The following is a 16,704-nucleotide window of genomic DNA, read 5'->3' on the forward strand; positions in this document are numbered from 1 at the left end:
GGGTTGTGGTTAGGGGTGTGTTGCGGTTAGGGTTGTGTTTAGGGTTATGGCTACAGTTGGGATTAGGGTTAGGGGTGTGTTGGGGTTAGTGTTGGAGGTAGAATTGAGGGGTTACCACTGTTTAGGCACATCAGGGGTCTCCAAACGCAACATGGCGCCACCATTGATTCCAGCCAATCTCGTATTCAAAAAGTCAAATGGTGCTCCCTCACTTCCGAGCCCTGACGTGTGCCCAAACAGTGGTTTACCCCCACATATGGGGTACCAGCATACTCAGGACAAACTGCGCAACAATTACTGGGGTCCAATTTCTCCTGTTACCCTTGTGAATCAAAAAAAATGCTTGCTAAAACATAATTTTTGAGGAAAGAAAAATGATTTTTTATTTTCACGGCTCTGCGTTGTAAACGTCTGTGAAGCACTTGGGGGTTCAAAGTGCTCACCACATATCTAGATAAGTTCCTTGGGGGGTCTAATTTCTAAAATGGGGTCACTTGTGGGGGTTTCTACTGTTTAGGCACACCAGGAGCTCTGCAAACGCAACGTGACACCCGCAGACCATTCCATCAAAGTCTGCATTTCAAAAGTCACTACTTCCCTTCTGAGCCCCGACGTGTGCCCAAACAGTGGTTTACCCCCACTCATGGGGTATCAGCGTACTCAGGAGAAACTGGACAACAACTTTTGGGGTCCAATTTCTCCTGTAACCCTTGGGAAAATAAAAAATTCTGGGCTAAATAATTATTTTTGAGGAAAGAAAACGTATTTATTATTTTCACGGCTCTGCATTATAAACTTCTATGAAGCGCTTGGGGGTTCAAAGTGCTCACCACACATCTAGATAAGTTCCTTTCGGGGTCTAGTTTCCAAAATGCGGTCACTTGTGGGGGGTTTCTACTGTTAAGCCACATCAGGGGCTCTGCAAACGCAACATGACGCCCACAGAGCATTCCATCAAAGTCTGCATTTCAAAACGTCACTACTTCACTTCCGAGCCTCGGCATGTGCCCAAACAGTGGTTTACCCCCACATATGGGGTATCAGCGTACTCAGGAGAAACTGGACAACAACTTTTGGGGTCAAATTTCTCCTGTTACCCTTGGGAAAATAAAAAATTGCAGGCTAAAAGATCATTTTTGAGAAAATAATTTTTTTTTTTTTCATGGCTCTGCGTTATAAACTTCTGTGAAGCACTTGGGGGTTCAAAGTCCTCACCACACATCTAGATTAGTTCCTTTGGGGGTCTAGTTTCCAAAATGGTGTCATTTCTGGGGGATCTCCAATGTTTAGGCACACAGGGGCTCTCCAAACGTGACATGGTGTCCGCTAATGATTGGAGCTAATTTTCCATTTAAAAAGCCAAATGGCGTGCCATCCCTTCCGAGCCCTGCCGTGCGCCCAAACAGTGGTTTACCCCCACATATGGGGTATCTGCGTACTCAGGACAAACAGGACAACAATATTTGGGGTCCAATTTCTCCTATTATCCTTGGCAAAATAGGAAATTCCAGGCTAAAAAATCATTTTTGAGGAAAGAAAAATTATTTTTTATTTTCATGGCTCTGCGTTATAAACTTCTGTGAAGCACCTGGGGGTTTAAAGTGCTCAATATGCATCTAGATAAGTTCCTTGGGGGGTCTAGTTTCCAAAATGGGGTCACTTGTGGGGGAGCTCTAATGTTTAGGCACACAGGGGCTCTCCAAACGCGACATGGTGTCCGCTAACAATTGGAGCTAATTTTCCATTCAAAAAGTCAAATGGCGCGCCTTCCCTTCCGAGCCCTGCCGAGTGCCCAAACAGTGGTTTATCCCCACATATGAGGTATCGACGTACTCGGGAGAAATTGCCCAACAAATTTTATGATCCATTTTACCCTACTGCCCATGTGAAAATGAAAAAATTGAGGCGAAAAGAATTTTTTTGTGAAAAAAAAGTACTTTTTCATTTTTACAGATCAATTTGTGAAGCACCTGAGGGTTTAAAGTGCTCACTAGGCATCTAAATAAGTTCCTTGGGGGGTCTAGTTTCCAAAATGGGGTCACTTGTGGGGGAGCGCCAATGTTTAGGCACACAGGAGCTCTCCAAACGCGACATGGTGTCCGCTAACGATGGAAATAATTTTTCATTCAAAAAGTCAAATGGTGCTCCTTCCCTTCCGAGCCTTACCATGTGCCCAAACAGTGGTTTACCCCCACATGTGAGGTATTGGTGTACTCAGGAGAAATTGCCCAACACATTTTAGGATCCATTTTATCCTGTTGCCCATGTGAAAATGAAAAAATTGAGGCTAAAAGAATTTTTTTGTGAAAAAAAAGTACTTTTTCATTTTTACGGATTAATTTGTGAAGCACCTGGGGGTTCAAAGTGCTCACTATGCATCTAGATAAGTTCCTTGGGGCGTCTAGTTTCCAAAATGGGGTCACTTGTGGGGGAGCTCCAATTTTTAGGCACACGGGGGCTCTCCAAACGTGACATGGTGTCCGCTAAAGAGTGGAGCCAATTTTTGATTCAAAAAGTCAAATGGCGCTCCTTCCCTTCCAAGCCCTGCCGTGCGCCAAAACAGTGGTTTACCCCCACATATGAGGTATCAGCGTACTCAGGACAAATTGGACAACAACTTTCGTGGTTCAGTTTCTCCTTTTACCATTGGGAAAATAAAAAAATTGTTGCTAAAAGATAATTTTTGTGACTAAAAAGTTAAATGTTCATTTTTTCCTTCCATGTTGCTTCTGCTGCTGTGAAGCACCTGAAGGGTTAATAAACTTCTTGAATGTGGTTTTGAGTACCTTGAGGGGTGCAGTTTTTAGAATGGTGTCACTTTTGGGTATTTTCAGCCACATAGACCCCTCAAACTGACTTCAAATGTGAGGTGGTCCCTAAAAAAAATGGTTTTGTAAATTTCGTTGTAAAAATGACAAATCGCTGGTCAAATTTTAACCCTTATAACTTCCTAACAAAAAAAAATTTTGTTTCCAAAATTGTGCTGATGTAAAGTAAACATGTGGGAAATGTTATTTATTAACTATTTTGTGTCACATATCTCTCTGGTTTAACAGAATAAAAATTCAAAATGTAAAAATTGCGAAATTTTCAAAATTTTCGCCAAATTTCCGTTTTTATCACAAATAAACGCAGAATTTATTGACCTAAATTTACCACTAACATGAAGCCCAATATGTCACGAAAAAACAATCTCAGAACCGCTAGGATCCGTTGAAGCGTTCCTGAGTTATTACCTCATAAAGGGACACTGGTCAGAATTGCAAAAAACGGCAAGGTCTTTAAGGTCAAAATAGGCTGGGTCATGAAGGGGTTAATGCAGGACAATGCCAGACCTCATGTGACTGGAGTGTGTCAGCAGTTCCTGCAAGATGAAGGCATTGAAGCTATGAACTGCCCCGCCCGTTCCCCAGACCTAAATCCGATTGAACACATCTGGGACATCATGCCTCATACCATCCACCAGTGTCACATTGCACCATAGGAGTTGGCGGATGCTTTAGTCCAGGTCTGGGAGGAGATCCCTCAGGAGACCATCCGCCGCCTCATCAGGAGCATTGTAGGGAAGTCATACAGGCACGTGGAGGCCACACACACTACTGAGCATCATTTCCTTGTCTTGAGGCATTTCCACTGAAGTTGGATCAGCCTGTAACTTCATTTTCCACTTTGATTTTGAGCATCATTCCAACTCCAGACCTCCATGGGATATTAGTTGTGATTTACATTGATAATATTTTGGTTTTATTGTTCTCAACACATTCCACAATGTAATGAATAAAGATTTACAACTGGAATATTTCATTCAGTGATATCTAGGATGTGGGATTTTAGTATTCCCTTAATTTTTTTTAGCAGTGTATATAGATGTCAGTTACACACACACATATATACATTTATATCACATAAATGTATTGTCCGGTGACATCAAGCCCCGAGGTTAGTAATGGAGAGGCGTCAATAAGACGCCCCCTTTACTAACCTCATAGTCACATTGTAAGAAAACACAGACACAGGGCCAGCGTCAGCACCCGGCACAGCGGGCAAATGCCAGGGCCCTGGGGAGAGGGGGGGCCCACTCATGCTGTCATAGATACAGCTGGGAGAGCAGAGCAGGAGATAACATGCTCTCTCCCCCCACAAAGTCACTGCTGGCTCTCACTCAGTCAGTGCAGCCAGGCAGGCACACATAGGGGTTAACAGAAGGCAGCCAGTGTGACATTGTGGGCGGAGAGAGCAGTTCTCTGCTCTCCCCCCTGGGTGGCTGCAGACAGTGCTGAAGTTTATCAGGCAGATACTGAGGAGCTCCGTCCTACTAGTGCCTGAGTGAGTGCAAAGGTATCCAGCAGTGGTTGCAATTGTGGCTCAGTCTGCTGCTGTCTTTCTCCGCTGCCTAAAAATGTGGGTGATGTCTGGAGGAGCAGCTGGTGGGGTGCAGCCTGTAGCTGCCCAGCTCACCCAGAATACATGCATGCTGCACCAAACCTGCACCAGTGGGGTAGGAAGAAGCTTAACCCCTTCCCATCTGTATGAAGGTTATTGCTGAACCTTAAAGATAACAATCTGACCCGCATAAATGGGGTTAACCAGATGCCAGGAGGAAGGGGAGCTACTGCCATGGATAAAACTGAGCTGTGGGCTGTATGTTGGGGCCCCGTGGCCCCAGGCTGGTGACTGGAGGGACTCTGCCCAGTGCTGGCATGTGGGTGATTTCTGCTCCGGAGTCTCAGCTTTTCTCCTCCACATCACACTGTGCAGTCACAGCAACATTGGTTGTCTCTGTCCAGGTCCCAGCAGCTGCCACTGCTCCCACCACGGACATGGCATCACTTAACCCTTCCCCTGCAGCCACCGGCAACAAATCCACATTATTCCTTGATTAAATCAGGTTCCAACCCAATAGAGGAGCAGACATTTCCTGCTGCCATTAGGGTCCGGGAGGGGGTGACATTGGCTGCCCTGCTACTCTGTAGTGGGGGGTGACAAGTGTAACATGGGGTAACGATGACAGAGAAATGCACAGGATAATAGTGAGCGCGACAGAGGGCAGTGTATGGTATGGAGCAGTCAGGGGGTGGGCTGCAGGATCCCCCCATACTGTACATCATGACTGCTCGGGACAGGGAGGCATTTAATGAGCTTCTAATGACAGGGCACTAATTGGGTCATTAGGGTTTGTGGAAAGGATTCAGCATCAGGTCCCTCATTAATGCCCGAGCCGCCTGTTACTTTGTAGCACAGATCTGTTGGGGCCGCAAAACCAAACAACGTTGTTTATGTAGAAAAGTCTTTGTTTCATAGAAAAACTCAAAACAGAAAAGCACCTCTCCTGTATATATACACTGCACAGCACCTTTCCTCCTGTATATATACACTGCAGAATCTACAATAGCTGTCACTCATGTAAGAAGTGAAATCTGGCATTGTACTATACATTTCTCTGCCGTATCTGTGCATCATAAATCGGGGTATGTGTTAAAGGGGGGGCCCACTGAGACTCTTTCGCCCGGGGCCCTCGAAAACCTGGAGCCGGCCCTGCACAGACACCAAGAATAAAGTCCTTTAATTGAAAAATTGAATACTCCTCTCATCCGCTCCTGCTCTCACTGTTATTAGCGGCAGCAGGTGTCGGATGATGGGAGCAGTTGTCCCATCAGCTGACACCAGTGACCGGAGGTAAACTGTATACCTCTGATCACAGCTGAGCGCTCCTGCTGTCTTTTGACAGCGTGGGAACCACAACTCTCTGACCGGCGGGGATGATTTCTCCACCGATCAGAAGCGGTGTTTGCCACGCTGTCATGCATATGACAGCGTGTCAAACACTGTATTGTCGGGCCCCCCATTCAAGTGAATGGGGTTCGGATCCGCTCTGCTGGATGACAGACTGTATGGACGCATCATGTAGCCTGCCATCTAGAGGTAGCAGAGCCGAGTGTGAGGTCAAATGTCCTTGATTTTTCTGCAGCAAATACGCTGCAAAAAAAGTCAACCTGCTAGGAGTCACTTAATCAACCACAGAATCCTATGTGCCTCAATGATGACTCTACCCCTACAGCCATAATAGCTTTGTCTACCATTGACAATCAGTTACTTGAAGCCAAATCTACCAATTTACAGACAGTAACTAAGAAGCAGATACAAAGTATTTCTAAATACACCAGAAAATACTTTGGAGTAACACTCTGTAAAGTTGTAAGCACTGTCGATTCTTGTCTGTGCTGCAAATGGACCTATCGGACTGGACCAACAGGATTAACACACAGAGCAGGAGAACTTCAAAACGTTTTTTGGGGGTATACAGGAGTTGTCAGGGGGTTATATAAGCATTTATGGAATGCAGCTCAGGGGCTGAATTAGGTGATAGTTTCAGTTGATATATGACAAAACTGGTGACAACTTCCCTTTGATGCCCTGCAGCTATAACGTCTGGTGGATCATCACATCTTGTACAGTGATGATCAGTACCTGAGCCATCTAAGATCAGCAATTCCCAGGGAAACACAGTTTATACAGCAGAGACGCATACTGCAGAGCAGGCTGTCAATCACAATGCAGAGGAGTGATAATAGCGCGCTGTATATTGAGCTGTTTCCGCTCCATGCATCGCCCCAACGACTGACAGTCAACAGCTACAGGAAAAATAAAACTTAATTTTCTTCCTATAGCTGCTGCTGCAGTAAGACAACTACACTATTTACCTGCAAATAAACATATTTGCAGGTAAATAGCACTTATGGACATGAGAGATTGCCTTTAAAGTCAAATGTACCCACCAATGTCAACAGGATTGGCCATCTAATGAGTATGCGGGCATCCTGACCCTTCTCCAATATCATCTAATATTGGTATTGCCAGTAAAATATTAATGCGAACATATTTACAGAGATTGTGTAGTTATATCAATTGCAACAGGAATGAAAATGTTAAAAGTAAGGCTGCTGTCAAACTAGCAGTATTTGGTCAGTATTTCACATCAGTATTTGTAAGCCAAAACCAGGAGTGGAACAATTAGAGGAAATGTACAATAGAAACATATGCACCACTTCTGCATTTATCACCCACTCCTGGTTTTGGCTTACAAATACTGATGTAAAATACTGACCAAGTACTGCTAGTGTGACGGCAGCCTTAAAGTGATTTTTTTACAAGGTGTCATGAAGAGTAATTTGTTTTGCTATTTTATACCATTACTGCTGATTTTAATATTTTAATTTATTTTTCATTATACAAAAGTAAAATAAATCTGTACATATCAACCTGAGAAATGGCCCCAATTACTGACAGTAAGCAGAGATCTTCAAATTTCCCAGCACCTTAAATGCAAAGGTGCACGGTCAGTGCTACAATGCAACATTTTTATAGGGTTTGGGTTTTAGGATTTTTTGGGTGTTGTCTCTTAGATTTATCACTATGATCTGTAAGATGCGCCAAATCTGGCACTTAGCCTCTCTCTTCACACTGCCCTGTAGTGGTGGCATATGGGGTAATAAAGGGTTAATGTCACCTTTGTATTGTAAGGTGACATTAAGCCGACTTAGTAATGAAGAGGTCTCAATAAGACAGCTATCCATTACTAATCCTATAGTTTGTAAAGGGTTAAATAAACACACACAACGCAGGAAAAAGTATTTTAATTAAATAAAACACTAAACACTGACCATTTTATTGTTACTGGTAATCCAGGTGAAGCCCTCGATCTCCTGTAAAAAATGTAAAATAAAAAAACAACAATATATACCAGTTCGGCGTACAGTCAGTCCCACGCCATAATCCATATCTTGGGTATCTACAGTTTACAACCGGGAGCGCTGCTAATGTGACCATAACGGTTGTAAACTACTGGGGAATGAATGAATACACATATATGTGTGTGTGTGTGTGTCACTGACATAGAATACATACCTATATATATATATATATATATATATATATATATATATAGGTATGTATTCTATGTGTATATATCTATTCTATCTTTTCTATTCTTAACAAGTTAGTGTGATTTTACTGTACGCCGGACATGAATTGCCGGCTTTTCAAAGGACACCGGTGCAAGAAAAAAAAAAAAAAAAAAAAAAAAATCGCACAGCACTCGCACCATGCGATTTTTTTCTTGCACCCATTGGCTTACATTGGCGAGTCTCATCCGAGAATCGCAGCAATACGCAGCAGCAGCCTGATTTCGGCTGAGAAAAAACTCGCAAATGAGATCCTATTGAATAACATTGGTCCGAGTGCAATCCGATTTTTTTTATTGGACTGCACTTGTCCGTTTTTCTCACAAGTGAGTATGAGCACTTAGGAGGAGACTCTCAGGGCTCCAGCCTGCAGAATACGAACTATGTGACATGGCTGCTGGACCATTTGCAGTTTCCTATGTTAGAGAAATGCATTGTATCCATAAGGAAAAATTTGGATGCTATACTGTGACTCCGTGTGGCATCCAATTTTTTTCACGCACCCATAGAAGTGAATGACAGAGTTTCACTGATTTACGGAAGAAAGTAGAGCACGTTGTCATCTTTTTTTTCACATACAGATTCGGTTACAGAAAAAAAAATTTTTTACAGACAGGCCAATAATAAGGTCGTGTGAATGAGCCATTCACACAGATTTTATGGTCTTTATTACTCCACATCTGAGTGAAGGGATAATTTGTTTCATATATTGGAAAGTCGAGTTGTACTATATTTTTTATAAAGGGTTAATTCCATGTTCATAAGTGGATATTGTCGGGTAGTGTTTGTAAACATAATTTCGCATTTTTTTTTTTCCTGCCATTGTTGAGATGTTTAGACTTTTGTTTTGTTTATGACATGTTGCCTTGGAGACTAACCACCTTTGCTAGCATGCATAAGTTGTGCAGTACTTACAAGCTCTGTTCTACTGAGATTGTAAGCACTGGCTTGATGCAGGATCCCTAGAGTTCTCTGCTCACTTCTAATCCCAGACTCAGATTCAGCACAGGGTTTACAATCTAGACAGCAGTGGTGGTCAGTCTACTAGCCAGTGAGAAAGAAAACAGAAGAAAAATGTTAAATGGATTGTCCCCCTCAGAAAACTATGGGCTATATGCTTATATGCTACAGTAGTTACAGTGCCTACAAGTAGTATTCAACCCCCTGCAGATTTAGCAGGTTTAATAAGATGCAAATAAGTTAGAGCCTTCAAACTTCAAACAAGAGCAGGATTTATTAACAGATGCATAAATCTTACAAACCAAAAAGTTTTGTTGCTCAGTTAAATTTTTATAAATTTTAAGCATAAAAGTGTGGGTCAATTATTATTCAACCCCTAGGTTTAATATTTTGTGGAATAACCTTTGTTTGCAATTACAGCTAATAATCGTCTTTTATAAGACCTGATCAGGCCGGCACAGGTCTCTGGAGTTATCTTGGCCCACTCCTCCATGCAGATCTTCTCCAAGTTATCTAGGTTCTTTGGGTGTCTCATGTGGACTTTAATCTTGAGCTCCTTCCACAAGTTTTCAATTGGATTAAGGTCAGGAGACTGACTAGGCCACTGCAACACCTTGATTTTTTGCCTCTTGAACCAGGCCTTGGTTTTCTTAGCTGTGTGCTTTGGGTCGTTGTCTTGTTGGAAGATGAAATGACGACCCATCTTAAGATCCTTGATGGAGGAGCGGAGGTTCTTGGCCAAAATCTCCAGGTAGGCCGTGCCCTCCATCTTCCCATGGATGCGGACCAGATGGCCAGGCCCCTTGGCTGAGAAACAGCCCCACAGCATGATGCTGCCACCACCATGCTTGACTGTAGGGATGGTATTCTTGGGGTCGTATGCAGTGCCATCCAGTCTCCAAACGTCACGTGTGTGGTTGGCACCAAAGATCTCGATCTTGGTCTCATCAGACCAGAGAACCTTGAACCAGTCAGTCTCAGAGTCCTCCAAGTGATCATGAGCAAACTGTAGACGAGCCTTGACATGACGCTTTGAAAGTAAAGGTACCTTACGGGCTCGTCTGGAACGGAGACCATTGCGGTGGAGTACGTTACTTATGGTATTGACTGAAACCAATGTCCCCACTGCCATGAGATCTTCCCGGAGCTCCTTCCTTGTTGTCCTTGGGTTAGCCTTGACTCTTCGGACAAGCCTGGCCTCGGCACGGGAGGAAACTTTCAAAGGCTGTCCAGGCCGTGGAAGGCTAACAGTAGTTCCATAAGCCTTCCACTTCCGGATGATGCTCCCAACAGTGGAGACAGGTAGGCCCAACTCCTTGGAAAGGGTTTTGTACCCCTTGCCAGCTTTGTGACCCTCCACGATCTTGTCTCTGATAGCCTTGGAATGCTCCTTTGTCTTTCCCATGTTGACCATGTATGAGTGCTGTTCACAAGTTTGGGGAGGGTCTTAAATAGTCAGAAAAGGCTGGAAAAAGAGATAATTAATCCAAACATGTGAAGCTCATTGTTCTTTGTGCCTGAACTACTTCTTAATACTTTAGGGGAACCAAACAGAATTCTGGTGGGTTGAGGGGTTGAATAATAAATGACCCTCTGAAAAGACTTTTCACATTTAAAAAAAAAAAATAAACAAACAAATAACATTCTTTTTTGCTGCAGTGCATTTCACACTTCCAGGCTGATCTACAGTCCAAATGTCAAAATGCCAAGTTAATTCCAAATGTGTAAACCTGCTAAATCTGCAGGGGGTTGAATACTACTTGTAGGCACTGTATAGAACAAAATTGCTTACCCTCCCTGGGGTCAGCACTGACGTAATATCGACAGCACTGCAGCCAATCACTGAGCTCAATGACTCTGCCCGTGTTGACGGCACAAGCCGCTGAGCTCATTGGCTGCAGTGCTGTCACAACTGCAGACACACATCTGCGGGGCAATCGTGGGGACCTGGTGCTGACTCCAGGGAAGGTAAGGGGTACTCAATTTTTTTCCTATAACTACTGCAGTTTACAACCCATAGTTTTCTGAAACAGCCCCTTTAATATCTCAAGAAAGACTGCAAATTTTAAAAAGCAGGAACATGCAAAACTGCTAGTTTTTTCCACACACTATCTGGCAATGTCCATCTGTGGAGATGGGAATGCTTTAAAGCACCACTCCAGTGTGTGTTTTTTTTATTTCAGCACTGGAGTAAGTTCCCTGACCTTAGTATTATATTCATCACCCGCTGACTTCAGCTGTTCCCAGTGCCGCTCCAGTCCCAATCCGCCATTCTATAACTACAACTCTCTCACTGCAACGGACATCCGGGGAAAGTCCGTGTTATAATAATAATAATTATAATAATAATATAATAATAATTTTTATTTATATAGCGTCAACATATTCCGCAGCGCTTTACAAATTATAGAGGGGACTTGTACAGACAATAGACATTACAGCATAACAGAAATACAGTTCAAAACAGATACCAGGAGGAATGAGGGCCCTGCTCGCAAGCTTACAAACTATGAGGAAAAGGGGAGACACGAGAGGTGGATGGTAACAATTGCTTTAGTTATTCGGACCGGCCATAGTGTAAGGCTCAGGTGTTCATGTAAAGCTGCATGAACCAGTTACCTGCCTAAGTATGTAGCAGAACAGACACAGAGGGCTATTAACTGCATAAAGTGAATTAGAACATGATGCGAGGAACCTGTTTTTTTTTTTTTTATATATACTGTATATATATATATATATATATATATATACACACACATACATATATACATATATACATATACATATACACATATACAAAAATAGGCCACACAGGGATCGTTAGGTTAATACAGTTAGGCCGGTTTCACACGTCAGTGGCTCCGGTACGTGTAGTGACAGTTTTCTCATGTACCGGAGACACTGACATACGTAGACCCATTCAAATGAATGGGTCTATGCAGATGTCAGCGTGTTTTCACGGACCGCGTGTCCGTGTGCAAAACAGCGCTGACATGTCCGTTTTTGTGCAGCTGCACGGACCACACGGACCCATACAAGTCAATGGGTCCGTGTAAAAACGTACCACACATGGATGCCGTCCGTGTGCCCTCCGTGTGCTGTACGTGTGTTTTTTTTAAGTCATAGGGTTAAAATTGAAAAAAATTGTTTAAATACACGGACAGCATACGAACAGAACATGGACAGCATACGGATGCTAAACACGGACACACGGATCCCACACAGATGTACCACGTGAGCACATGGACACGGATATCTCCGGTACCGATTTTTCCGGTACAGGAAATATCTGGACGTGTGAAACTGGCATTAGGCTGGGGTCCCATTAGCGTATTGCATCTGATGATTTTCTCATGAGAGAGCATCAGATGTGATAAGCTAATGACCCTCGGCTCCTGCTCTGCTGTGAAAAGGAACCGAGTGTCATGCTACTGTGCTCTGATACTCTCGCATAAGAGGATCGAGCACAGCTGTGGGGCGTGGGGAGAAGGAGAGAGTAATTTCTCCAGCTCCTCTGCTACAGGTGTCGGTGGGAATCACACTGCTCTCGGGTGATATCCGAGTGTGGTGCGATGTTTCACACGCACACAGACTTACATGGGTGCGTGCGATCCGATTCTTGGGTGTAATAGCAGCATGCTGTGATTATTTTTGCATGCCGAATCAGCATAAGAAAATAATGGCAAATGTGAGCTGCACCATAAAGAAACATTGGGGCGAGTTAAATTTGATTTTTCGTTGGATTGCACTCGCCCAAATGGATCGCAAGTGGGAATGAGCCCTAACACTAAGGCCTAGATCACACATACGCGAGATACGGCCGAGTCTCGCAGGTGAAATCCCTCCTCTGGCGCCGGCACTCCGGAGCGGAGCGTGCAGCCGCACAGCAACACATGGAGCTGCACGCTCCGCTCCCAAGTACCGGAGGAGGGATTTCACCTGCGAGACTCGGCCGTATCTCGCGTATGTGTGATCCCGGCCTCACAGTCTGGTTAGAATGCCAAACTTGTAAGATTGGTTCGCTCATCTCTAGTTACAAGCTCTCAATGTACGTCCAGGGATCCAAGAAGTATCGTTTCTCCTTGCGGAGAGTGACATGTTAAGCATGTCGAGGTGAGGAGACTTAAAGCCGCACTGTAAGTCCAGGAAACACTGAAGCGATGCGCCAGGTCACAAATAGAGTTGAGTAAACTTGTTCGGATTCTCTCTTATTCAGCAAACTATAGCGCTTACCGAATAAGCTGCAGAGGGAACCTGGATTGCGCCGGCCGATCAGTGCTGCAGCTGCTTGTGTCACGGCTATGTCACCGTCACAGCACATGCATGGAGAGCCGCGACACAAGCAGCTGCAGCACTGATCGACCGGCGCGATCCAGGTTCCCTCTGCAGCTTATTCGGTAAGCGCTATAGTTTGCTGAATAAGAGAGAATTCGAACAAATTCGCTCAACTCTAGTCACAAACTGCTGAAGAGTGATCAGAGCGGCACTGGTAAAGGCCCCGTCACATATAGCGACGCTTAAGCGATCCTGACAACGATACGACCTGTCAGGGATCGTTGCTGCGTCGCTATGTGGTCGCTGGTGAGATGTCAGTGAGATCTCCCCAACGACGCAGCAGCGATGCGGCGACCTGTAGCGACCTGTACAACGATGCTATTTCATGACGATTCAATGGGATGTCCTGTCAACGAGGTCGTTGGTAAGGTGTCAAACACAGCGATGTGTGCTACCCAGCGGGACCTCAACGATCAAAAAACGGTCCAGGCCATTCCGACACGACCAGCGATCTCACAGCAGGGGCCTGGTCGCTGCTACGTGTCACACATAGCGAGATCGCTACTGAGGTCGCTGTTTCGTCACAAAACTTGTGACTCAGCAGCGATCTCGCTAGCGACCTCGCTCAGTGTGACGGGGGCTTAACAGATGAAGATGGCGGCTGGTAAGTATATTACTAGGGGCAAAGAACTACATCACTGGCACCACTCCAGCGGTAAAAAAAAACAACAAGAAGGAAAAAAAAAACTACTTTAACCAGTGGCGTAGGAATGGGGGTGCGGGGGGGGCGGTCCGCCCCGGGCGGCACAATGCTGGGGGCGGCCGGCGCTGCAGGAGAAGAAGATAAAAAATAAAAAAAAAATAAAAAAAAAAAGACGCCCCTTTAAATCTTCGGGCGGCGCCGTCCGCCGCCACGACCAGGGCCAGCTCCCCCCACCCCCGGGTCCCGCCCCCGCCCCCCGCTCTAATACTCACCTCTCCTGGTTCCTGCGGCTTCAGCGTCCTCTGACTCTGCGACGTCTCAGAGCAGAGGGCGCGATGACGTCACTACTGTGCGCGCCGCTCTGCCTCTCTGTCCTGAGCGTCGCAGAGCCGGAGAGACGCTGACTGCACCGGACCTGCGCTGGGAACGGGAGAGGTGAGGATTTTACTTTTTTTTTTTTTTTCTTTATTTCTGACTGTCTGGGGCTGGGGCAATACAGGAGACTATGGGGCAGATTGCTGGACACACTGGGGCAATACTGGAGACCATGGGGCAGACTGCTGGACACACTGGGGCAATACTGGAGACCATGGGGCAGAATGCTGGACACACTGGGGCAATACTGGAGACCATGGGGCAGAATGCTGGACACACTGGGGCAATACTGGAGACCATGGGGCAGAATGCTGGACACACTGGGGCAGTACAGGAGACTATGGGGCAGAATGCTGGACACACTGAATACTGGAGACCATGGGGCAGATCTCAGGACACATTGAGGCAATGCTGGAGACCCTGGGGCAGACTTCTGGACATACTGGGGCAATACTGGAGACCATGGGGCAGATTGCTGGACACACCGGGGCAATACTGGAGACCATGGGGCAGAATGCTGGACACACTGGGGCAATACAGGAGACCATGGGGCAGATTGCTGGACACACTGGGGCAATACTGGAGACCATGGGGCAGAATGCTGGACACACTGGGGCAGTACAGGAGACTATGGGGCAGAATGCTGGACACACTGGGGCAATACTGGAGACCCTGGGGCAGATTGCTGGACACACTGGGGCAATACTGGAGACCCTGGGGCAGATTTCTGGACACATTGAGGCAATGCTGGAGACCCTGGGGCAGACTTCTGGACACTGGGGCAGATTGCTGGACACACTGGGGGTAATATACTGGACACACTGGGGCAATGCTGGACACTGGGGGTAATATGCTGGACACACTGGGGCAGACTGCTGGACACACTGGGGAAAGGCTGGACACTGGGGCAGATTGCTGGACACACTGAGGGCAGATTGCTGGACACACTGGGGGTAATATGCTGGACATACTGGGGCAGATTGCTGGACACACTGGGGGTAATATGCTGGACACACTGGGGCAGATTGCTGGACAACATGGGGGTAATATGCTGGACACACTGGGGCAGATTGCTGGACAACATGGGGGTAATATGCTGGACACACTGGGGGCAGGACTTGAGGCATGGGCAGAATGTAGATACGGGGCATGATTGGAGACACGGGGCAGGATTGGATCATGGGGCAGGACGGATACAATGGAGGCTGGTGGGGCAGGATGGGGAGATCATATGGGGTAGAATGGATACTCATGAGGGCAGGATACGACAACATATGGCTGGAGCCAGGAATGAGATAAACGGGGCCAGGGTGGGGAATATTATTACCATAGGGGATAATTAAGGGATATTGTTACTGCAGTGATGTATTTATTTTATTTTTTGAGTATACTGTTTTAAATGGGGGGGGCGGTCCTGTTACTGTGCAGAGTGACACTATATCACCTTTTTTTCTTCATGTGGTGTAATGTAGAAGTTGTGAAAAATTAAGTAATGTGTTCTGCAAGCGGAGCTCGAGATAACTGTGTTATTTCCTGCAGAAACGAGTCCTGGCTGGAAGGAATGATGGCGGTCTGTGCTGGATGAAAGATGAAGGACTTCACCTAGAGACGTCACTGGTGAGTCAGTGTTACCTATACACTGACACTATACACTGTATACTATATAGAGGTCCTGTGTATAATGTCACCAGTGATCTCTGTATTACCTCTACACAGACACTGCATACTAAGTACAGATCTCCTGTGTATAATGGCACTTATGGTGATAGTATTGTGTTTTTTTTTTTTATTACTGATCAGTATTGTAGTATTCAGTCACTATGTGGTGGTAATATGTGGTCTGGAAATGGTGCGGTGGTATTTGTCCCTTGTATGTAGTATTATTCGGTCACTATGTGGCCTGGTCATGGTGTGGTGGTATTAAGTCACAGGTGTGGCATGTGGGGGTGACACCATTAGGCCCAGTTTAAGTTCTACAAAACAGGAAAACCATTTTTGGTAACCTTTGTGTGTATTGAGCTGGGGGGGGGGGGGGGATGGGGGGGATGGGGCGCCAAACTCGGGAACAGCCCCGGGCGGCAAAAGCTCTAGCTACGCCTCTGACTTTAACCTGTTCCTATATACAGAACAAGCTGTGGTACAGCGGTAACGGTGTAATATGTGTAGTGGTCATTAGGAGGACACACGTGTAATTATCACTCTCTTTATTTCCAGTCTGTTACACAGATTCCAGCCACACCTGGGACTCGCAGGGTTAATGCAGGGACTCCTGAGCCAGTCCTGTACTGGAGGGAAGGTAGCTGGACACTTTTACACCACATAAAGCCGCCATGTTTCCCTCCCATGAATAAGTGCAGGTTGTCACCAAGGTCCCCTGTAAACAGAGAGTGAAACTTCTCACAGTGCCATGGAGAGCGGCCATTGCAGTTT

At 45.7% G+C, this 16,704-nt stretch overlaps 1 protein-coding gene across 1 annotated transcript in view; it reads left to right on the forward strand.

Moving 5' to 3' along the window:
- The window catches only part of LOC138643406 (uncharacterized), a 186,971-nt gene that overhangs the window by 117,970 nt on the left and 52,297 nt on the right, over positions 1 to 16,704 (forward strand). The gene's annotated exons all lie outside the window — the stretch shown is intronic.

This window comes from Ranitomeya imitator, chromosome 6 (genome assembly GCF_032444005.1).
Source record: "Ranitomeya imitator isolate aRanImi1 chromosome 6, aRanImi1.pri, whole genome shotgun sequence".
NCBI lineage: Eukaryota > Metazoa > Chordata > Amphibia > Anura > Dendrobatidae > Ranitomeya > Ranitomeya imitator.